A 19,297-nucleotide genomic window follows, 5' to 3' on the forward strand; every position below is an offset into this window, starting at 1 on the left:
TTCTTCTTTAAAAAACCAGGAATTATTTTAAGGGCACCCACCAATAGTTTGCCAAGCTCCTGAAGGATGAGGTCAAGACCGATGATGATTAATATATAGAGCACAAAGAAGTGGTTACCTGTGGGGAGAAGGGCAATGTTCAGGGGAATAAGATTTACAAACTATTAGGTATAAAATAAGCTACAAGGATATTTTGTACAGCCTGGGAAACACAGTGAATATTTTATAACTATAAATGAAGTATGCTGCTGCTGCTAAGTCACGTCAGTCATGTCCGACTCTGTGCGACCCCACAGACGGCAGCCCACCAGGCTCCTCTGTCCCTGGGATTTTCCAGGCAAGAATACTGGAGTGGGTTGCCATTTCTTTCTCCAATGCATGAAAGTGAAAAGTGAAAGTGAAGTTGCTCAGTTGTGTCCAACTCTTCTCGACCCCATGGATTATAGCCAACCAGGCTCCTCCATCCATGGGATTCTCCAGGCAAGAGTACTGGAGTGGGTAGCCATTGCCTTCTCCGATAAATGAAGTATAACCTTTATTTTTTTTTTCTGGTTTCATTCATGTTATTATTCTCTTTATAAAATTATGTGGTGGCTACAGCTGGGGCCTGGGTTCTCTGCACAGACACTCTGGTGTGGATCTTCACAAGATGGTCAGTGAATTCCTGATATGGAGACTTGGTGAACACCGACTCTTTCCAGAAGTCAGGGGTGAGACAACTGTAGGTCTTGGGAATGGCATCAAAAGTGGCCTTGGCTAAGTTGCCCAGGGTGGCGGTGCAGCCCCTGGCAGAAGGGTAGCAGTCGTCGATGGCGGCCGTCATCAGCAGCTTCTTGGGCACAGGGGTGGAGACGATGCCAGTGCCTCTGGGGGCAGGGATGAGGCGCAACAGCATGGAACCACAGTGGCCAGTCACCTTGCAAGGAATCGTGTGGGGCTTGCGGATCTTGTTCCCCCAGTAGCCTCTTCGCAGGGGGACAGTGGACAGCTTGGCCAGGATGATGGCCCCACGGATGGAAGGGGCTACTTCCTTAGAATACCCAGACCGACATGTCCGTAATAATCCTGGATGGCAACAAACGCCTTGAACCTGGTCCGCTGGCCAGCACAGGTCTGCTTTGCATGGGCATCATCTTCAAAACCTCATTCTTGAGGGATGTTCCCAGGAAAAAGTCAATAATCTCAGACTCCTTGATAGGCAGAGAGAAAAGGTAGATCTCCAGGGACTTGATCTTCACGTCCTTGATGAGGAGGCCCAGCTTGGTAACTGGGAGCCACTCCTTGTCCTCGGCCTTGCCTCCACGAACTCCGCAGCCTCTGTCCCGGCCCCGACCCCGGCCGGGACCCCTGTCCTGGACGCACTGCCGAAGCCTCCGCGGAAGCCAATGCGGCCTCCCATTCCAGGGGCCCCGGGGCCTCCGGGCCCTCCCGCAGGACTGGCGTCATCCACCATTTGGTGTTTTAATGAAGAAGAAGCGAAGTATAACCTTTAAAAATCATGAATCACTGTATCATACACCTGTAACTTATATAATGTTGTACAGCAACTATCAGTTCAGTTCAGTCGCTCAGTCGTGTCCGACTCCTTGCGACCCCATGAACCGCAGCACCCTGTCCATCACCAACTCCTGGAATCACCCAAACTCATGTCCATGGAGTCGGTGATGCCATCCAACCAACTCATCCTCTTTCGTCCCCTTATCCTCCTGCTCTCAATCTTTCCCAGCATCAGGGTCTTTCCAAATGAGTCAACTCTTTGCATCAGGTGGCCAAACTATTGGAGTTTCAGCTTCAACATCAGTCCTTCCAATGAACACCCAGGACTGATCTCCTTTAGGATGGACTGGTTGGATCTCCTTGCAGTCCAAGGGACTCTCAAGAGTCTTCTCCAACACCGCAGTTCAAAAGCATCAATTCTTCTGTGCTCAGCTTTCTTTATGGTCCAACTCTCACATTCATATATGACCACTGGGAAAACCATAGCCTTGACTAGATGGACCTTTGTTGGCAAAGTAACGTCTCTGTTTTTAATATGCTGTCTAGGGATGGGGAGCCTGGTGGTGTGCTGCCTATGGGGTTGCACAGTGTCGGACGTGCCTGAAGTGACTTAGCAGCAACAGCAGCAGCAGGTTGGTCATAACTTTCCTTCCAACGAGTGTCTTTTAATTTCATGGCTGCAATCACCATCTGCAGTGATTTTGGAGCCCCCCAAAATAAAGTCAACCACTGTTTCCACTGTTTCCCCATCTATTTACCATGAAGTGATGGGACCAGATGCCATGATCTTCGTTTTCTGAATGTTGAGCTTTAAGCCAACTTTTTCACTCTCATCTTTCACTTTCATCAAGAGGCTTTTTAGTTCTTCTTCACTTTCTGCCATAAGGGTGGTGTCATCTGCATATCTGAGGTGATTGATATTTCTCCTGGCAATCTTGATTCCAGCTTGTGTTTCTTCCAGTCCAGGGTTTCTCATGATGTACTCTGCATATAAGTTAAATAAGCAGGGTGACAATAGACAGCCTTGCCGTACTCCTTTTCCTATTTGGAACCAGTCTGTTGTTCCATGTTCAGTTCTAATTGTTGCTTTCTGACCTGCATATAGGTTTCTCAAGAGGCAGGTCAGGTGGTCTGGTATTCCCATCTCTTTCAGAATTTTCCACAGTTTATTGTGATCCACACAGTCAAAGGCTTTGGCATAGTCAAGAAAGCAGAAATAGTTGTTTTGCTGGAACTCTCTTGCTTTTTCAATGATCCAGCGGATGTTGGCAATTTGATCTCTGGTTCCTCTGCCTTTTCTAAAACCAGCTTGAACATCTAGAAGTTCATGGTTCACGTATTGCTGAAGCTTGGCTTGGAGAATTTTAAGCATTACGTGTGAGATGAGTGCAGTTGTGTGGTAGTTTGAGCATTATTTGGCCTGTTTGGGATTGGAATGGAAACTGACCTTTTCCAGTCCTGTGGCCACTGCTGAGTTTTCCAAATTTGCTGGCGTATTGAGTGCAGCATATTGCTGCACACTTTCACAGTGTCATCTTTTAGGATTTGAAATAGCTCAACTGGAATTTCATCACCTTCACTAGCTTTGTTTGTAGTGATGCTTCCTAAGGCCCACTTGACTTCACATTCCAGGATGTCTGGCTCTAGGTGAGTGATCACACCATTGTGATTATCTGGGTCATGAAGATCTTTTTTGTACAGTTCTTCTGTGTATTCTTACCACCTCTTCTTAATATCTTCTGCTTCTGTTAGGTCCCTACCATTTCTGTGCTTTATTGTGCCCATCTTTGCATGAAATGTTCCCTTGGTATCTCTAATTTCCTTGAAGAGATCTCTAGTCTTTCCCATTCTGTGGTTTTCCTCTTTTTCTTTGCATTGATCGCTGAGGAAGGCTTTCTTATCTCTCCTTGCTATTCTTCAGAACTCTGCATTCAAATGTGTATATCTTTCCTTTTCTCCTTTGCTTTTCACTTCCCTTCTTTTCACAGCTATTTGTAAGACCTCCTCAGACAGCCATTTTGCTTTTTTGCATTTCTTTTTCTTGGAGATGGTCTTGATTTCTGTCTCTTGTACAATGTCATGATTCCATCCATAGTTTGTCAGGCACTCTATCAGATTTAGTCTCTTAAATCTATTTCTCACTTCCACTGTATAGTCATAAGGGATTTGATTTAGGTAATTCCTGAATGGCCTAGTGGTTTTCTCCACTTTCTTCAATTTCAGTCTGAATTTGGCAATAAGCAACTACAGCAACTGTACTTCACTTAAAAAAAAAGACTAATGGTGATTGTGAACACGTATGTAAATTGCATGTTCACTTGTGGATAAAGCAGAGTTAATACTTTTGGTGTTGGCTCCAAATGCTGAAAGGTACTGAAGCTAAGCTTCTAGGATGATGGGATGAGAATTATTTATGGGTTAAGCTGAGTTTTAGGACTCTTTTCTCTCTTCTTCCAACTAAGTTTCAGGGTAATGACTTGAGAAAAATTTGGTACTGCACTCGTTTTTGACCAATCTTCTAGAAATCGAGCCATCAGTGGAAGAATACCTTCAAGACTGAATTCACAGATGCTTCCATCCTATGGCAGGGAGTCTGAAATGAAGAGATTTAAAAATTCTGAATGCCAGTGGATATAAGGAGTAAGGTGCCAGGCTCCCGTCCAAGTCTCGACAGCAGTGCCAGAAATGTGACAGTGGCGTGAGACAGTCCAAACTCCTCACGGGGAATCTTGACATAATCACTGGCAGTTGCTGTAGCAACTCTTATTTTTTTGGCATCAGTGGCAGTGACTAGCATTTGGCTGGTGCTATTGGCATGGCTTGTTCTTGGCACTGGCAGAAGCCTTGGGTGTCTACTTCTCCAGCAGCAGATGGCAACATTCAGGTATTTAAGAAGACCAATCTGTGAGCTTGTACGAGACACAAGCCCCCTGAGACGCTAACCAGCGTTTAGGATTGAGGAGATGCCCCTTGAGGGTTTCAAATGTGGGAAGACTTGATATGACTCATGACTGTTGGGTGCAAAATAGTCCTAGGAGGGTAAGAATGGAATCAAGGCCAGTGCAGTCATTGGAGGGGCACCCAAAGCTGGTGCGATGGGACAACACAGAGGGTTAGGGTGGAGAGGGAGTTCAGAGGGCGGTTCAGGATGGGAGGTACACATGTACACCTGTGGCCAATGCATGCTGATGTATGGCAAAAACCATCACAATATTGTAAAGTAGTTGTTCTCCAATTAAAATAAATAAAATTTTTTTTTAAAGGAAAGTGGTGATTGAACTGAAATAGAAGAGGTTAGAGCCAGTGTGACTGTGTGTGAGTGTGACTCAGCGACTTGGTGGCCTGAGACTTAAGAGCTGTGTATAGATCAGATTCACTAACAGGAAAAGTGAGCCTTTAGTTTTTCTCCTGTCCCTTCATTTACACCATAATATTCAGTAGCATGCAGTGCTTCATATAGGAATGATGATAAAGACAGTGATTTTTGTACTGAAAGGAGGTTAAGATTTCAAGATTTGAGTGCAGACACTTAAATCAAATAAGGAGAATGCAGTGATACCAAGGTTGAAAGCCAGGGTCCTATTGTCCCCAAGGCAACCCCCACCATAGTGACTTTATCTTTAAAATCTACTTCAAGGAATGCTTATTGTTGTCGACAAAACAGCTAGACAAGTCTGGACTGTTGTTGTTGTGCTTCATGCTAAGTCATGTCTGACTCTTTGCGACCCCATGGACTGTAGCCTACCAGGCTCCTCCATCCATGGGATTTTCCAGCCAAGAGAACTGGAATGGGTTGCCATTTCCTTCTCCAGAGGATCTTCCCAACCCAGGGATCAAATCTGGGTCTCCCGCATTGTAGGCAGATGCTTTACCATCTGAGCTGCAAGAGAGGCCTCAACTGCCAAGAGGAAACTGTATTACTGCTATACCCTGGGGGCTAGGTAGACTGTAACTGGACCAAAGAGGTTCACTTGATTGTCTTGCCAACTTGCCCAACAGTCTGGTCAATGAAAAACTGCATCAACCCCAAAGAGAGAGGATCCTCAAGACCTCCATTTCTGAAGGAATGAAGTTTCGTCCCTTTATCAGATGAAAGACCGCATGGAATGAAGGGTCAGGCAGATGGTAAAGGGATAGGTGGTGGAAGAAGGAATTCATGATTATTAAAGTCCTGTGAACAGCTACAAAAGCAGGAATTATAGTAGATATGTTTTCTGTTAATTCATTATTTGTCCTCTTTTTTCCTCCTCCCTCCTTTCTTATATGAAGAGTACTAAGCAGGGCTGAAATTTCAGTTTTCAGGTGGGACTATGACCACATTGACATCCTCCATATGGTGTTGTTGATGAGATTCTGAGTATTTCCTGTGTTGGAGACAAGCATTTCTCACCTGAACGAAGACAAGAGTGGGAGTTGAAGAGAAGAGGAATGGGTTGTGCTACTTTGGCCCTCCAGATCCAACATCTATTCTTTCCCACTCTGCTTTGTCTCCAGAGAAATTGACATACATGAATTGCTCCCTATATGTGCTGACTTTCTGGATTTTGATTTCATTTGGCAAGTGAAATAAGTTAGGAGACTGAAAGAAGACAATACAGGTAAAATACATATTCCTCTGTAACCCTCCATCCAAGTTGCCTTGCAGGTTGGTTGTCTACTTCTATCCAAAACCTCAGCTCATGCAGACAGCTCTCGTCCATATAATTCTCCTTCCTAGATCTGGAAATTGCTCTCAATCCTGGTCCCTAACGGGCTTCCAGCTATTGTTAGCTTTGGGGCATCACACTACTTCTTTACAGGGTTCCTTAAACTCTCTCCACACCTTAAAAAAGTCAATCCCTTATTAAGCTCTTTTTCAAACACAATATTGTAAATCAACGGTACATCAACAAACATTTTTTTAAACATAAATTAGTTCAACCACTATGGAAAACATATGGAAGTTTCTTAAAAAACTTAAAATTACCACATGATCCAGCAATCCTACTTCTGGACATTTACCTGGAAGAGATGAAAACTCTAATTTGAAAAGATACATGCACCCTAATGTTGGTAGCAACACTGTTTACAATAGCCAAGACATGGAAACAACCCAAGTTCCCATCAACAGATGATTTGTTTAAGAAGCTGCAGTATATACATATATGCAAGGGAATATTACTCAGCCATAAAAGAGGGAAACATTGCCATTTGCAGCAACATGAATGGACCTAGAGATTCTCATACTAAATGACAGAAGTCAGGAAGAGGAAGGGCAAATACCTGGTATCACTTACATGTGAAATCTAAAGAACCAATACAAATGAATCCAAACAGAAACTTATAGAAAACAAAACTTATGGTTACCATGGGGAAAGGGAAGGAGAAGAGGAACAAATGAAGTATGGGATTAATGATACACACTACAATATATAGAATAGACGAGTAACAAGGATTTACTGTATAACACAGGGAACTATATCCAATAGCTTGTAATAACCTATAATGGAAAATAATATGAAATATCTATATCTATCGTGTGTGTGTGTGTGTACTCAGTCATGTCCAACTCTTTGTGACCCCCATGGACTGTAGCCCGCCATGCTCCCCTGTCCATGGAATTCTTCAGGCAAGAATGGGTTGCCATTTCCTGCTCCAGGAGATCTTCCCAGCCCAGGGATCGAACCTGCATCTCTTGTGTCTTCTGCATTGGCAGGCAAATTCTTTACCACTACATCACCTAGGAAGCCCATATCTATCTATGTCTCTATATCTCTATCTATCTATCAACTGAATTACTTTGCTGTATACTTGAAACTAACACAATATTGTAAATCACCTATACATCAATTAAAAGAATAACTCTTTTCAATTACCCAGCTTGAGTATGTTTTCCACTGGGATTCTGACCTGTATGTCTCTGTTCTCTCTTCTGTTCTCCTCCCAACTCCTGCCCAGTAGCAGGATGGAGTCTACTAGTTTAGATATCTGTTTTTTTTTTTTTTTTTTTTTTTTTTTTTTAACAATAAAGGGCTTCCTTGGTGACTCAGCTGGTAAAGAATCCACCTGCAATGTGGGAGACCTGGGTTCGATCCCTGGGTTGGGAAGATCCCTTGGAGAAGGGAAAGGCTACCCACTCCAGTATTCTGGCCTGGAGAATTCCATGGACTGTATAGTTAATGGGGTCACAAAGAATCAGATAGGACTGAGAGACTTTCACTTTCACTTTCATGGACAATAAATAAAGCCAGTTTCTGGCATATCTAAGTTGCAGAAATGTATGACCCTGCAATGAAGCAAAATAGAAAGCAGTGGTTTCTAAAATAAACATACTTTTTAATTTTAAAAATTCCTATTTCCACAATAGACTTCTCCACGGGAAAGAGGGGCATTTAGGTCACCATGCAGCATTACCTGAAGTACCTAAAAGGCTTTCTTCTCCCTTTTGGCCCAGGAGTACTCCTACTCCTTCCTTCTGAGCCTCCCCCTTCTCCCTGCTGCTTCCACACCTGGCACATGAGAACCCCGTGCAAGTCAGGCTATTGTGCCCACTAGAGGATGGGAGAGCTGTTTACACCCAAGTCATGCTGACTCCTCTCAGCTTTGTGTATTGGTTGCTTCTTTTTTGTGTGACCCTTCCTTCAACTCTTTTCTTGTTACAGCTGTTAATGATGTTCAGCAAGAATGTCTGTCTGAGTCACAGTGCCTCCCTTATTTCTATGGGGTTTAAATGTCTGGCTCATTTTCTGATTCATTCCTTCAAAATGACATATATGTACACACACACACATTCATGCTAAGTTGCTTCCATCATGTCTGACTCTGTGTGATCCTATGGGCTGTAGCCTGTCAGGCTCCTCTGTCCATGAGATTCTCCAGGCAAGAATACATCATTGGGTTGCCATGCCTTCCTCCAAGGGATCTTCCCAACCCAGGGATCGAACCCACACTGGCAGGCGTGTTCTTTACCACTAGCACCACCTGGGAAGCATATAGTCAGACATGATTTAGGGACTAAACTATAGCAATGTTCCAGGCACTATTTCAGAGGGTGAGCAAAACAAACAGACGTGAAAGGAGACAGAGTGCTCAGAGGAAGATCACAGGTCCCCAGTGTGGCTGGAAAACAGATTGTCAGGGCAGATGCATGAGGTACCTGGGCTGAGCCAATTCCTTACTAGAATCTAAACTCTGTGAGGGTTAGCATTTTGGTTTGTTTTGCTTAGCATCTGGAATATCACCTGTTGTTGTTTAGTCCCTAAGTCATGTCCGACTCTTTGCAACCCCATAGATTGTAGCCTGCCAGGCTCCTCCATCCATGGGATTTCCCAGGCAAAAATACTTCAGTGGGTTGCCATCCTTCTCCAGGGGATCGTCCCAACTCAGGGATTGAACCTGCATCTCCTATATTGGCAGACAAATTCTTTACCACTGAGCCACCTGGGGAGCTAATATATATATAAATTAATACTGCCTATCTCATGGATAAGATCTGCTATGAACAGTAGAATAGTATATATATTCTAAATGTGTACATATATATGTATACATATATAATACATATATAGTGTATATATATACATATATATACTATACATATAGATATATACATATATATAGTACATATATATATATATGGCATTTTGAAGGAATTAACAAATACATTGATTCAGACAGAATCCCTGGAAGACACTAGCATCAAAAACAAATTTGTGGGAATAAGAGATCTTTCATTAGCTGGTTCCTGCTAATGAGAACACTCAGGCTGGTAATACCAAAACACAGATGCATTTAACTGCAGAAAAGTGAACAGCTGGTGTGTAGGAGAGAAAGACACAGAACAAAAAGCAGTAGCTAGCATCCCCCAACGCAGACTGCATGAGAGGTTCGCCTCAAGTCGAGATGCTCAGCTGATCGGATCCTCCTACACATCTGGTTTGGTGTGAAATGCAGAGGAGAGACAGGAAACAATATCGAAGGCGGAAGGGGAGCCCACTGTGGCCTCTGCAGATCTTATAGGTAAAAGGGGAAGATAAAGAGCTGCTTGTGGCTGCCCGACATAGCTTAGAAGTGGGTCGAGCTGCCGAGGCAGAGTTTATTATCTTTAGGTCAGCACCCACTTTCTTTCTCCTTCCTCCTTAGAGCCCTGACTGTCTTTTGGTCTTTTCTCACCCCACTGAGTGTTCCACGGTGATGATGGGAGTGTGATCAGTAATCCAACAGTATTTATTGAGCATATACTATATGCTAGTTGATATTTATTAATAGCATTAAAGTAACTGCAATGACCAAGCAGAAAAAAATTCCCTGCCCTGATAGAACTTAGATTTTAGCAAAAGGAGATAGACAGTAGACAAAACATATAACCGAAAGGTATGTTAGATAATGACGAGAGATTTGGAAAAAATAAAAAAAAACGGAGACAGAGGAGCTGAGGATAGGGTTAATCCTCATTAGGGTACTGTATTAGCCTGCAAGGGCTGCCATGACAAAGTAGCACACAGGCTGAGTGGCAGTTCTGGAGACGAAGTCTGACCTCAAGATGTCAGCAGGATTGGTTTCTCCTGAGGCTTCCCTCCTTGCCTTACAGACGGCCACCTTCTCTCTGTGTCCCTACATGGTCTTTCCTCTGTGTGTGTGTGCGCATGCTAAGTCGCTTCAGTCGTGTCTGACTCTGTGTGACCCTATGAACTACAGCCTGTTAGGCTCCTCTGTCTCACCAGCGCCACCTGGGAAGCCCTCGTCCATGTATCGTCGTGTTAGTCTCTCAGTCATGTCCTACTCGGAGAAGGCAATGGCACCGCAACTCCAGTACTCTTGCCTGGATAATCCCATGGATGGAGGAGCCTGGTGGGCTGCAGTTCATGGGGTCTCTAAGAGTCAGATACGACTGAGCGACTTCAATTTAACTTTTCACTTTTCACTTTCCTGCATTGGAGAAAGAAATGGCAACCCACTCCAGTGTTCTTGCCTGGAGAATCCCAGGGACGGGGGAGCCTGGTGGGCTGCCGTCTATGGGGTCTCACAGAGTCGGACACGACTGAAGCAACTTAGCAGCAGGAGCAGCAGCATGTCCTACTCTTTGTAATTCCATGGACTGTAGCCTGCCAGGCTCCTCTGTCCATGGCATTCTCCAGGCAAGGATACTGGAGTGGATAGCCATTCCCTTCTCCAGGGGATCTTTCTGATCTAGGGATCAAACCTGGGTCTCCTGCATTGCAGGGAGATTCTTTACCATCTGAGCCACCAGGGAAGAATCCTCTATGTATGTCTGTGTCCTAATCTCTTTTCATGAGGGAATGAGTTGCATTGAATTAGAACCTGCCCAGACAGGTAATTAACTTGACTACCTCTCTTTAAAAACCTTTTTTATTTTGTATTGGGTTATAGCCAATTAAGCAACAATGTTGTGAGTTGTGATAGTTTCTGGTGAACAAAGAAGGGACTCAGCAATACATATACATGTATCCATTCTCCCCCAAACTCCCCTCCCATCCAGGTTGCCACATAGCATTACCTCTTTAAAGGCCATACCTCCAAATACAGCCATATTCTGGGGTGCTGGGGGTTAGGACTTCAACATATGAATTTTGGAGGGACAAAGTTTAGCCCTTAATGGATCCTAGGAAAGACCAGCTGGGAAGGTGGCATTTAAACAAAGACTTGAAAGACTTAGAAGAGCTGGCCATATAGATATCTAGTAGGGGAAGCATTTCAGGCAGAGGGAAGAGCCAGTGCAAAGGCTCTGAGATGCAGGCATTTTGGCGAGTTGGAATGGAGGTTTCGTGGCTAAAGAGGTGTGCGAGGTGATGGGGAGATGGGGGAAATAGAAGGAAAGCTGAGAGGAAAAAAAGAATAGCAAATCAGGCCCTTAGGCCATTGAAAGGATTTCACTTTTATGCTGAATGTGAGAAGAAGTCTGTAAGGGAAAAATCAGGCTTCTAGTGGCCTGCAAGTTGAAACTCAAGTGCACTGCTTAGTCTGAGTAGAATCAATCTATCAGGCACTTATGCTGCCTGCCCCAGAACCTCAGTGCTGAGGAGAAGGACTAGCGATGAACCTTTTTGGATGGAAAGGATACATCAATTTCTAGGACTCTCACTGTTGCAGTTTCTAAATTCTGTCTCAATTCTTGGAGTTTTCACTGTCAACTTTCTTTCTGATGCACTTAGAAAATGAGTCAGAAAGGCTGTTTTTTTAAGCCACGTGCTTTGATAAAACTTTGGAGGAGGCTCGGATTGGTGCACCGTGGTGTGTCCTTTCTCTCTTTTTTCTTCTTCTGGGCTAAGGGTGAGGCGGACAGTGGCAGAGGTGTATTTCTCTCATCCCAGTTGTGGTGGGTTATTATAAGAAATCTGCTTATGACTTCTCTTCTATTTTGAAATCATGGCTAGGGTACTATATTCTTTGCAGGTTTTACGGATGTCATGCCTTTCATTGCCAGAGAACAAATAACCAATATGTACCCTACCAACATGTCAAAACTGAAAATGCTAAGATAACCAACACCTACACAGCTATTCAAGCTGGTTTTAGAAAAGGCAGAGGAACCAGAGATCAAATTGCCAACATCCGCTGGATCATGGAAAAAGCAAGAGAGTTCCAGAAAAACATCTCTTTCTGCTGTATTGACTATGCCAAAGCCTTTGACTGTGTGGATCACAATAAACTATGGAAAATTCTAAAAGAGATGGGAATACCAGACAACCTGACCTGCCTCTTGAGAAACCTATATGCAGGTCAAGGGGCAACAGTTAGAACTGGACATGGAACAACAGACTGATTCCAAATAGGAAAAGGAGTACATCAAGGCTATATACTGTCACCCTGCTTATCTAACTTACATGCAGAGTATATCATGAGAAATGCTGGGCTGGAAGAAGCACAAGCTGGAATAAAGATTGCCAGGAGAAATATCAATAACCTCAGATAGGCAGATGATACCACCCTTATGGCAGAAAGTGAAGAAGAACTAAAGAGTCTCTTGATGAAAGTGAAAGAGGAGAGTGAAAAGGTTGGCTTAAAGCTCAACATTCAGAAAACGAAGATCATGGCATCTGGTCCCATCACTTAATGGCAGATAGATAGGGAAACAGTGGAAACACTGTCAGACTTTATTTTTGGGGGCTCCAAAATCACTGCAGATTGTGACTGCAGCCATGAAATTAAAAGATGCTTACTCCTTGGAAGGAAAGTTATGACCAACTTAGATAGCATATTGAAAAGCAGAGACATTACTTTGCCAAAAAAGGTCCGTCTAGTCAAGGCTATGGTTTTTCCAGTAGTCATGTATGGATGTGAGAGTTGGACTGTGAAGAAAGCTGAGCGCCGAAGAACTGATGCTTTTGAACTGTGGTGTTGGGACTCCTGAGAGTCCCTTGGACTGCAAGGAGATCCAACCAGTCCATTCTAAAGGAGATCAGCCCTGGGCATTCTTTGGAAGGAATGATGCTGAAGCTGAAACTCCAGTACTCTGGCCACCTCATGTGAAGAGTTGACTCATTGGAAAAGACTCTGATGCTGGGAGGGATTGGGGGCAGGAGGAAAAGGGGAGGACAGAGGATGAGATGGTTGGATGGCATCACCGACTCGATGGACGTGAGTCTGAGTGAACTCCGGGAGTTGGTGATGGACAGGGAGGCCTGACATGCTGTGATTCATGGGGTTGCAAGGAGTCAGACATGACTGAGCGACTGAACTGAACTGAACTCAGCTATTGCTGTTGTTTAGTCACTATGCTGTGTCTGACTCTTTAATGACCCCATGGGAGTATCCTGCCAGGCCCCTCTGTCCATGGGATTTACCAGGCAAGAATACTGGAGTGGGTTATCATTTCCTTCTCCAGGGGATCATTCTCACCCAGGGATCGAACCTAAACTTGAACCCACATTTCTGTATTTCCTGCATTGGCAGGTGGATTCTTTACCACTGAGCCACCAGGGAAGCCCTTCAAAGCTATGGGATACTGCCTGATAGCTACTGGGATGGATAATACTTTTTTTTTTTTTTTTTGGTATTGGTGTGTTGTTTTTTTCTCACTGTCCATCAAAAGATCTTGAACTCAATCATACATAATGTTTATTTATTAATCTGGAGTCAAAATGGTACAGTGGAAACACCATTGGATTTGCTGTTCAAAGACTTGGGTCAAAGCCCAGGTTGCTGCTTCCTGTGTTTGCACCTTCAGACTAGTCATTTAACTTCTATCAGTCTCAGCTCTCTTACCTGTAAACCAAGAAAAAAACAAGAGCTCCTTTACCTTTTTTAGAAGTACTGGGAAGATTAAGTAAAGGAAAATATTTATGGTTAGATATAAGATTAGATATTCCTATAGTGAATATGCAAGGGTTATACAATGTCACAAAGGTTTGTTTTATTATTCCTTACTTTTGTCTTTTGTTCTTTTCTCCTTAGGTCACTGTTTTCCCACCTCCCGTTTCCTGTGGTGTCCACCACAGCCTCCAACACTCCTTGTGTCCCGCTCTCTGGTGTGGAGGGAGCCCACACACGGAGTGGAAAACACATGAGCTTTGGAGTCTCACAAACATGGGTGGAATTCTCTGCCTTTTTGAACTGTCACCAGGCATGTTATTCAACTTCCCTGGACCTCAGATTTTTTTCTCTGTAAAATGGAGCAAGACCAGATGCTCTAAGACTAACTACATTCTCAAGTATAATGGGAAGTATTTAGTTATACCCTGAACATTAGGATACAAAACCGTTCTTCTCCCAACAACCTCCAATAAGCCTGGGGGATGACAAGCATTCAGTTTAAGAATCTGGTGAATGAATGAATTAATGATGAAGAGTGAATACATAGAATACCAGCTGCCTAGCACAAGGCCTGGAACATAGGGGGAGACCCTCAGTGAATTTCCAGGCTGATTCTACCTTATGCTGCTCATGTATCCAACCTCAATAGCCCCCTTTCTTCCACGCAGACCATTGACGGCACTCTTCTTCCTCCCTGTAACCTGTTCTCATCCATCCCTATAAGGATGTAAATATAAGATAAACAGGTTTCTTAGATGATTCAGTAAAGCAGGACCTACCATTTCTGAGGGGACAAAAATCAAGCTATCATTGTACTGAACAAACTATCTCTCAATAACTATTTCATGTCTATATCTTCTGACTCTATCCTGGGAAAAACATTGGATTTCAGTGTCTTTTGTTTTTGTTTTTCTTTGAATGACTGGTTTAAATAGATCTATCTGCTTCTTATTCACGTCTGTGTTGATTTTAGGGTTTATGATCCTGAGGATCATACCAATCTTTGTGGTCATTAAACATCAAATATCAACAAATTTAAGATGAAATATATTGAAAGTTGCAGTATTCTTTCATTCACCATGGAGAGAAAGGAAAAAAACATGTGGCTGAATAAACTACAATACAATGCTTTCTTAACTTTTAGCATGTGGCTGTTGCTTTGCAAGAAAATATGTATTTTGGTCATTCTTCCAAAGACAAATATTTACTTCTCTAATATCAGATTTGTAGTCCACTGTTGCTCTGCGCCTTTCTATAAACACATTAACTTTAGTGTCAAGGCCAAATCTTAGGATAACCTCTCCAAAGGCATTTGAACAGCACTTAAGTTCAATACCCACAGTAACAGCCACACACACAGTTCAACTGAAGTGATGATGCCATTAGAAAGAGACGACTGTACAGACTCTGATTCAGTGATGTAATTGTAAGACTCCATGGATTAGAAAACAAGCTAGGATTTCAGAGATATTAACATGTGAAAACAAAGCATCTGAGAGTCAACAAAATGATTTAGCAAATTAAAAATCCCCATTTTTTTTTTCCTCCTACAGAGGAGCAGATGCACCATTGAGCACTCAGAGTGAGCTGTGACTCTCTGCAGGAGCTGGTGAGCTCATTTTGCTTATTGGACATGTTTGAAAATCAAGCTGCTAGCTGCTAGCATTCTTCTGGGAGGGAAGGGACTTAAATTTCAAGGGAAATGGCTGTCATGTCAGCCTTTAGGAACTGGGGCATTCACTGTGCATTGGGGCAGATAAAGTGTTTGAATGGTCTCTTGTATATTATGTAGGAGTGGCAGCCTTAAAGTACTCACTTCATTGGTCCTAGTCTGCCCTCTGGGTGTGGGTGGGATAAATGGAACGCTTCAAGCGCACACATTCTGAAATGCTGTCAGATCGGTGTTCATCCTTCGCTTCTCTCACTTTCTTCACCCGTGTCTCAGGGCTTCTCAAGGCTTGTAATGAACTTAAACGTTATTCAGAGCGTTACACGTGCATTTTGCCATGGTCTGCATATTTGGGTTTTTACCCCCTGCCCCTACCTCCAGTTTGTCTGTTGAAACCTAGACACCAAGGTGATGGTGTTTTGGAGAGGTAATTTGGTCATGAAGGCAGAGCCATGGTGAATGGGATTCCTGCCTTTAAAGAAGAGGTTCCAGAGAGCTCCTCACTCCTTCCAGCACGTGAGGACACTGTGAAAGGTTAGCGGACTGCAACCCAGGACAGAACCCTTCTTAGAAAGTGACCATGCTGGCCTGTGGATCCTGGACTTCCAGCCTGAAGAGCTGTGAGGAATAAATTTCTGTTCTTTGAAACCTACCCAGGGTGGTATTTTGTTAGAACACCTGAACGGACTAAGACATATTTATTATTTGAAAAATAATAATGCAGTAGCTACCACTTTCAGAGAGCTGCTATCGCTGGCATTGTGCTAACCATTCTATTCATACTGTTGTACTTCTTGCTCATGATAACCCTTTGCAGTAGGTGTAATTATTGTCCTGTTTTAACGATGACACAAACTGAAGCTTAGAGAGGATTAGTAACTTTCCCAATGCCATAATAACTAATGAGAAGTGGATCTGAGTTTCAAAACCAAATCTCCTTGTAATTAACAGCAATTTTTATACAAGTCTGTAGAAGAAAATTGTGGAAGGGATATAATAAAAATAAATCCAAAGGAGCAGAAACTTCTCTTTTAAATTGGCACCCAAAGGACACTGTGTACTCCTTCTAATGGTTCTTCTACAGTTTAGGACTTTTGGAACACACCTTGGGAACTGTCTTCAGGATCTGTGCTTTGAGTACCCTGTTCACTAGGCATCCTGTGAGGTCAGATTTGAGCCTTTAATGCACTCTAACGAGGCAGGTCTGCTGACTAAGGTGTAGGATGACTGTGATCATTGGGGTGACACAGTTTTCAGTCATGAAAACACTGGTTTTCTTAAATTGGCTGAAAGCTAAAGCAGAAGCACTCTTGGGACATATATGATCTTTCTTGGATCATGAGGATTTGAGAGACAAAATATTTATGGAAGTGCAACTATCAGAGGTCAAAAAAACAGCAACCCCGCTGACTGTCAATATTAGCGATTGGAGTTGCATGTATGTTCTGTTGGTACATATCGGGGCCCCCAGATTTTAGCTGCTCAAGGCAGTGGATGGCTCCTGGCAGTATTCTGTACAGTGTTTCTATTGCTACAGGCTATACGACTGGGTAGACTTTACGTTTGGTGGCCATGTATAAGTCCCTGATGTCTTATGTCTACCCACTCAGTGTGTTAATCCCACACCTGCTGAAAGCATCTGGGGTTTTGATTCCTAATGTTCGCACTCTTTTGTCTAAAAGATCTTTGAACAGTAGGCATCACTCTGCTTGAAAAATCAAGACCAAACCAAGAAACCCTTAAGATATTCCACATCCAGTTCCAACATCCTTTAAGCTACTTCCAGTTAAAAACTCAAAGCTGGTGCAGTGGGACGACCCTGAGGGATGGGATGGGGAGGGTGTTGGGAGGGGGTTCAAGATGGGGGACACATGTTCACCCATGGCTGATTCATGTCAATGTATGGCAAAAACCACTACAATATTGTAAAGTAACTAGCCTCCAATTAAAATAATTAATTAGTTAAAAAAGAAAAAAACCCGTTCTTCCTTTTCCTGAACTCTTATAAAACTTCAGTCAATCCACTTTGCACTCCTGATCGACAGTCTTCTGGTAGGTCTTTGGGAAGAGTTCGTATCTCATTTCACAGGGAGTGTCCTTAATGAGCAGAGGTGCTTCTGTGGAAATGACATTTGGACTCTCCAAAGAGATCCATTTATTTATTTTTTTTTAATCGACTCTTGTTTTATTTCTTTTAAGTCACTTTTTAAAAAGTTGACCTTGTTCATAAATTAGAATCATACTTGTTTTTTAATTTATACTTTATTGTGACCATACCACACAGCATGTGGGAATCTTAGTTCACCAGGGATCGAACCCTTGCTCCCTGCTTGGGAAGCCCAGAGTCTTAGCGACTACACCACCAAGGAAGTCCTGATCCACCTACTTTTTGAAACAGTGGAAAATGCTCTCTGTGTTTGGGATTTTTACTTTATACTTTCTCTTTCCTCCTTTGATGCCCTGGACTCACATTTGTGTTCTGGTGCCTGTTTACTGATTCTTCCTAGTTTTGATGAATCTCTTATTCACTACCAGAGTTTTAGTGTTAACTTGCCCAGATTGAGGTTGGTGCCATTCGTCTGGGCTTTGGTGACCTAGCGCTGCTTCTCAGCATATGATTCTGAGCTGTGTTCACGTCTTATCCTGGGGATGCTATGCAAAAGGAACCATACTTATCGCCATGGGAAGAACTGGGACAGAGGAGAGGACAGAAGTCCATGGAGCGTCTACTTTAGCATGTGGGCCCATGGTTCCACACTGTTCTTTGTACAGATAGATGCTTGGTAAAAATTTGTTAATGGAATAAACGAAAAAATAAAGCAGTTACAGCAGCATCTCATAATGTGAAAAGGGAAGTACTATTCAGCTAATACTGAACATGCTGCTTCTTTACCTGAGGCATCACAGTAGGTACTGAGAATTCAGAGATGGAAAGGTAAGGAATTTTCACTCTATTGGAAATTTAGAGTTAAAGGAAAAGTCTGGGTGGTTAGCTTGGACAGATGATAAAGAAAGAAGGAAAGAAAGCGCAGTCACTCAGTCGTGTCCGACTCTGAAGCCTGCCAGATTCCTTCTTCCATGGAATTTTCCAGGCAAGGATACTGGAGTGGGTTGCCATTTTCTTCTCCAGCGGATCTTCCCAACCCAGGGATAGAACCCGGATCTCTGGCACTGCAGGCAGACTCTTTACCATCTGAGCCACCAGGGAATCCCATGGACAGATGATAGAGAACCTATTAAATTAATAGGTTAATTAGGTAGGTTAATTAAGTAGGTCTTAATTCCAGGTCCTGGTTCAAAAAAGTCTTGAATATGTTGAGGGAGTTACAATGTATGAGGTGGAAAAATTCTTGAAAACAGTTGGAAAATTTTTCTCTTGAGTCTTGATGGTGGGCTGCAGAATGGTGGCTTCTGGTGGGGTACAGGCGGGCAGGTGAAGGATCTGGCAAAGGACAAATGTCAAATCCATATGAGGCCATGAGCAGGCTTCCCAGGGCTGCTCATTCTACACTTTTTCTGGGATACTAGTTACAAAAGCAGATTTTTTTTTTTTCATATTTAAAAACAGTCACACAGCCTCCAGGAGATCAGGATTCTTTTACTGGCATTGCTTGGCTTTTAAAATAATGATATCTGTTGTGAGACACATCTGAGGTTCTGAATTCTTTTTGGAAACAGGGCCCCAACCTTGCCAGTAAATTTGAGCTTTTACTTAACGTCACAGTATGGTGTGGTCAATGTTTTTTGATTATGAAGCAAGCTCTAAAAAATTAGAACTAAAGTGATCTTCCTCTTTCTAAACTGTAAGTTATCTTTCACAGCATCTCATTGGAGAGGCGACCTTGAGGGCTAAAGTAAGTAGGTTACCCTCCCGTCTAG

General features: G+C 43.1%; 1 pseudogene; it reads right to left on the reverse strand.

Annotated features, from left to right (window-relative positions):
• Positions 1 to 578: 578 nt before the first annotated feature.
• LOC128048708 (40S ribosomal protein S2-like) lies at positions 579 to 1,453 on the reverse strand (annotated as a pseudogene).
• Between the last annotated feature and the right edge of the window lie 17,844 nt (positions 1,454 to 19,297).

This window comes from Budorcas taxicolor, chromosome 5 (assembly GCF_023091745.1).
Source record: "Budorcas taxicolor isolate Tak-1 chromosome 5, Takin1.1, whole genome shotgun sequence".
Classification (NCBI taxonomy): domain Eukaryota; kingdom Metazoa; phylum Chordata; class Mammalia; order Artiodactyla; family Bovidae; genus Budorcas; species Budorcas taxicolor.